General features: G+C 35.6%; 1 non-coding gene across 1 annotated transcript; it reads right to left on the reverse strand.

Annotated features, from left to right (window-relative positions):
- Window positions 1-3,749: 3,749 nt before the first annotated feature.
- On the reverse strand, window positions 3,750-3,856 carry LOC128293411 (small nucleolar RNA R71). The gene has a single exon (XR_008283593.1). It is a non-coding gene; the product is annotated as a small nucleolar RNA R71 (small nucleolar RNA).
- Window positions 3,857-5,656: the final 1,800 nt, after the last annotated feature.

A 5,656-nucleotide genomic window follows, 5' to 3' on the forward strand; every position in this document is an offset into this window, starting at 1 on the left:
ATTTAATCCTTAATATGCATTTTTTTTACCAAATATCACTTTACAAAACATGATAATCTATCAACAAATATCCATTTTTAATCATCAACTATCACAAAACTTATGAATTCATCAATGGAATTTTACAAAATCACCAAAAATCTCAAAAAGTAAGGCACGGGCTAGCTAGTACTCAAATCAATAATCACAAAAACATAGAAATTATCAAAAACTGAACTAAAACTGTACCTTAATCAAGCTTAATATGTGTCGAAACCTAAAACACCGTCAATGGCTTTCTTCTCCCTTAATATTCGGCCAAGATGAAAATAAGATGGACAAAAATTCAATTTTTATTTTATTTTATTATCATTAATAACCATTTTACAAATTTAACCTTAATTAAACCATTTAAAACAACTTAATGGATGCCTTTTTATGATAAATTCCACTATTAATGGTCTAATATCAACATAAGTACCTTTCATTTAATAAATCATATCAATTAAACACCTTTATCAAATAGAATGTAACTTTTGTATTTTACGCGATTTAGTCCTTTTATCAAATTAAGCATTCAAATGCTAAAATTATTTCATGAAACTTTCACACATATATAATCACATGCTATAAACACAAAAAATATTATTAAAATAATTTTTTGACCTCTGATTTGTGGTTTCAAAACTACTATTCTGATTTAAATAAAACCAGTCTATTACATTACCGGGCTTACTACAAAAGCATTCACACAATTTTGATTCATAAATTTGCGTCCAAATTAAAACCATTCACATTTAAACATTAAGTCCCTAATACGAGCCTACGAGGCCCAAAACATACTTTGGAAGTGGTTCGGGACTAAACCGAGAACTTTAGAAATTTTACAAAATTTAAGAAATTTTTCCTCTAAACAAGGGTCACACGCCTGTGTGGTTTGGGACACGCCTGTGTGGGCAGGCCATATGGTCACACACGCCCGTGCCCCTAACCCGTTTAACTCTTTGTTTTGCAATACATGAACAAATTGATGTCACACGGCCAAGTCACACACTCGTGTGCTAGGCCATGTGGATAATTAAATTTTCACAAAATAAGTGCAAACTTCACAAGCCTAGGACACATGCCCATGCCTGAGGCCATGTTTGTAATAGCCCGATTTAGACCCTAATCGAAATGCTGATTTCGGGACCACAAATCTGAGTCAAAAAAATATTTAAAAATTATTTTCTGTGTTTATTTTGTGTGAATTTATATCTATGAAATTTTCGTGATTTAATTTGGTCGTTTGAGTGTCTGATTTGATAAAAAGGACTTAATCGCGTAAAATGAAAATTAGGTGGTAACTTATATAAGGGCCGAATTATTAATGGTTTTCTAAGTTGGGGTATTTATTTTGTAATTATGCCATTAGCTAGATGTTTGGACGGTAACAGACATAGGTTATAAAATTCCATTATTATTTCATTAAGGTTATTTAAGTAATTTACCAAATAAACATATAATAGTTAATAATAAGTTATCAAATTCATTTTCTTATTTCATTATTCTCCATTGTCAAAACTTAGAAAAAGAAAAAGAAAGAACAAAAGCTAGGGTTTAGTCAATTTGAAGCTCAATTAAGGTATGAGTTTAGCTCGGTTTTTGATAATTTCTATGTTTTTGAGATCGTTGCTTAGTAATTGATAAACCATAATTTATACATATTTTTATCCCATGCTTAGCACATTTATGGATGGTTTCTCCTTAGATTTGGTGAATTCGATGCTCTTAATCCTTTAATTTCATGTTTTACACTTAGGTGAGCATAGGGGAGTAAAAAGAGCGAGAAACGGGCCAAAAACAAAGAAAATAGACCCACATGGGAAATCAACATGGCCTGGACTTCCTCACACGGGCGTGTCACATGGCCGTGTCCATTTGGAAGGATCGAAGAACGACTTACATGGGTAGACTACACGCCGTTCCTATTCAACAGCCTTGACCACGGGCTAGAGTAATCACACACGGGCGTGTCACACGGGCGTGTCCCTACCGAGCCCAAGTATAGTCCTATTTGGAAAAGGCCAATTTTGAAGGCTCTTAGGCATTCTAAAGCCTATTTAAACACCTGAGGAGGCACTTAGGAAGGGGGACGCGGAGTAGGAAGCAAGGAATTACTCAAGGAAAGCTGATTGATCCATCTCAGAAGCCAGATTCATCATCAAGACTGAAGATCTCCCTTCAAGTTCCTTTAGGAGTTTTGGGTTTTCTTCTATTTTGTTATCTTTATGCTTTTGAGATGTTTCCTTTCATAAGTATGAACTAAACCCCCTAAATACCTAAGGGGAATGAAACCTAAGACAGATATTGTTATTATTATCTGAATTGTATGATAAATATTTGACTTGTTCTTAATTATGTGTTCTTAATTCTTGTTTTAATATTCAAGGATATTGATTCAAGTTAATGCTCTTATTCAGAGGAGGAATAGACCTTATCTAAGAGTAAATTTTTCATAACTAAGCGGAGTTTATTGCACGCCTAGAGATAAGGTGATAAGATTTTGTCGAATTAGGGTGAGACCTAATAAGGGGATCCATAGATCGAGTAAATGCAACACTAGGGCGTTAATTAGAAAGAGATTTCAATTAATCAACCTAGAGCTAGACATTATTAGTCTCAAGAGAGATAATAATATAACTTAGGGATTTCTACGGATCAAGTCAAATGAATAAATAGTCTGATTCAGAGTCAAATAACAAGTGAAGTCTAGGTGGATTTTTCCTTAGGTATTGTCTTAATCAATTGAATTTTCCCAAAAGCTTTTTCCCAATTTTCTCTCTGTTCACTCTTAGTTTAGTTAATTAGTTTAGATAAACAAATCCCTTAATTTTTAGGCTAGATAATAAAGAGAAAGTAATTACTAGTACTCTTGGTTCCTTTGGGTTCGAAAATCTGGTCTTGCTAAAGCTATACTACTATTCGATAGGTATACTTGCCTTCATTGTGATAATAGTTAGTTTCAAGAAAAATTAATTATAAATTTTTAAAACCTGTCGCGAATATCACGTATCAAGTTTTTGGCGCCGTTGCTTGGGAGCTAGGATATTAGGAACACTCGATTTTTATTACTTTAGCCATTTTACTTTTATTGCAATTTAAATTTTTATTCTCTTTTCTAATTCTTCATTTATTTTCTTCTAGTAGGTTTTTTCTAGTTTATGACCAGAAGAAACCCGTCAGAACCACTACTTTTTGACGGCGAGATCGACCGTATAGTTCGCAAAAATTGAAAAGAAATAAGGTAAAGCCTACGAGAAACAGAGGAAGAGCAAGAGGACGATACTTGAACCACAACCGAGGAGATGGCTTAAAACCAAGAAAATCTGCTACCTCCTGCGATTGCTGCTAATCAGAATCCTACTCCACGTATTCTGTATGATTATGCTAAACCTTCTTTAACAGGAACTGAATCGAGCATAGTTAGGCCTGCTGTTGCTGCAAATAATTTTGAACTGAAACCTAACACCATTCAAATGATCCAACAGTTTGTTCAGTTTGATGGTTTGCAGGACAAGGATCCCAACGCTCACTTATTTTTAGAGTTTTGAGACACTTTTAAAATCAATGGCATTTCTGATGATGCCATTCTCCTTCGGTTGTTTCCCTTTTCGTTGAGGAATAAGTTTAAATAGTGGTTGAACTCATTACCACGAGGGTCAATCACTGCTTGGGAACAAATGACCAAAAAGTATTTATTAAAATATTTTCCATCGGCTAAAACAACCAAGTTACGTAATGATATCTCCTCTTTTGTGCAGATGGATTTAGAAACACTCTATGATGCATGGGAGAGATACAAGGATCTGTTGAGAAGGTGCCCTCACCATGGGTTACCACTCTGGCTACATGTTCAAACATTTCACAATGGCCTAAATCCTTCGACTCAACAGATGATCGACGTAGCCTCTGGTGGAACTATCAATAATAAGACACCTGAAGATGCTTATGAATTTATAGAAGAAATGTCACTGAATAATTATCAGTGGCAAGTCATGAGGACAAAACCAACGGAAATAGCCGGTGTTTTTAACGTCAATTTAGTCACCATGCTCTCTAATCAGGTAGAGCTTTTGAACAGAAAAATTGACGGTTTTCTTGGTTTTTCACAGGTTCACCTAGTAATGCAGTGCGAAGCAAGTGGAGGTGGATCAAGCAATTCAAATTACCCACCCTATGGCCACAACATGGAGAACGAACAGTTAAATTACATGGGTAATAATCCTCAATCTCAAAATAATCCTTATAATAATACTTACAATGCAGGTTGGAGGAACCACCCAAATTTCTCATGGGGAGACCAAGGGAATCAGCGACCACCACCACCTCTAGGCTTCCAACAACCACCCTACCAACAAGAGAAAAAGCCAAACCTTGAGGAGATGCTAACAAAATTCATCTTGGTGTCCAAAAACCATTTTCAGAATACTGAGACAACACTTAAAAATCAACAAGCGTCGATCCAAGGGCTCAAAACTTAGATAGGTCAGCTCGCTAAATTGATATCTGAATGTCCACAAGGTAGCTTGCCGAGTAACATTGAATCTAACCCAAGGGAGCAAATCAATGCAATTACCATTCAAGATGAGGAAGGGTTAGTTACACCTGAACCAGAATCGAGGCAAGAAACTGTGGTAAGTACCGGTAAGGGTGAGGTGGACCACAATGACTAGAAACTGGTAAGTAAAGAATACAAACCTCGTGTGCCATACCTAAACGCGACAAGGAAAACCGCACAGATCAGTAAATTCCTTAAATTATTAAAGAAGTTACATATTAACTTATCATTTATTGAAGCTCTTTCGCAGATGCCAAATTCAGTCAAATTATTAAAAGAGCTTTTAACAAATAAGCGGAAGTTGGATGAGGCGTCGCATATGGAGCTAAATACAGTTTGCTCAGCCATACTACAGAATAAGCTGGCCAAAAAATTAAAAGATCCAGGGAGTTTTACGATTCCCTGTTTAATTGGTAGCCTAGATGTTAATAATGCTTTGGCTGATTTAGGGGCTAGTATCAATGTCATGCCTTACAAAATGTTTAAGCAACTAGGTCTTGGGAAACCCAAACAAACTAGGATGAGTATTCAATTAGCTGATAAGACAATCAAATTTCCTAGAGGGATTATTGAAGATGTACTCGTTAAAATTAACAAATTTATATTTCGTTGTTCTAGACATAGAAGAGGATAATAATGTTCCTTTAATTTTAGGGAGGCCCTTTTTAGCAATCGCTAGAACAATAATTGACATTGGCACAGGTGAACTCACATTTCGTGTGGGAGATGAAACAATCACCCTTCAAGCTCGTAATTCAAGTAACACATCGAAAATTGAAGGTGGTTGTATAAATCATTCTACTAAAACTGACCATGTGGTGCAACCTACTTTACAGGAATTAAGTTCGAAGAACCTACACGAGCCATGTTCAAGCAACATCAAAAGACCTATCTATGAAGAACGAAGCTACAAATTGAGGAGCTAGATGAATGGCGGACACAAAAATTGAGAACACTCGATAAATCAAAATCGAGCCAAGACGAGCTCAATGTCACACCAAATCAACTTAAGGTTGGAGACAAAGTACTACTAGATGTAGCAAATCCTCGCATTGCAGCTTCTGAACCTAATGAAGA

Source organism: Gossypium arboreum, chromosome 5 (genome assembly GCF_025698485.1).
Source record: "Gossypium arboreum isolate Shixiya-1 chromosome 5, ASM2569848v2, whole genome shotgun sequence".
NCBI classification, from domain to species: domain Eukaryota; kingdom Viridiplantae; phylum Streptophyta; class Magnoliopsida; order Malvales; family Malvaceae; genus Gossypium; species Gossypium arboreum.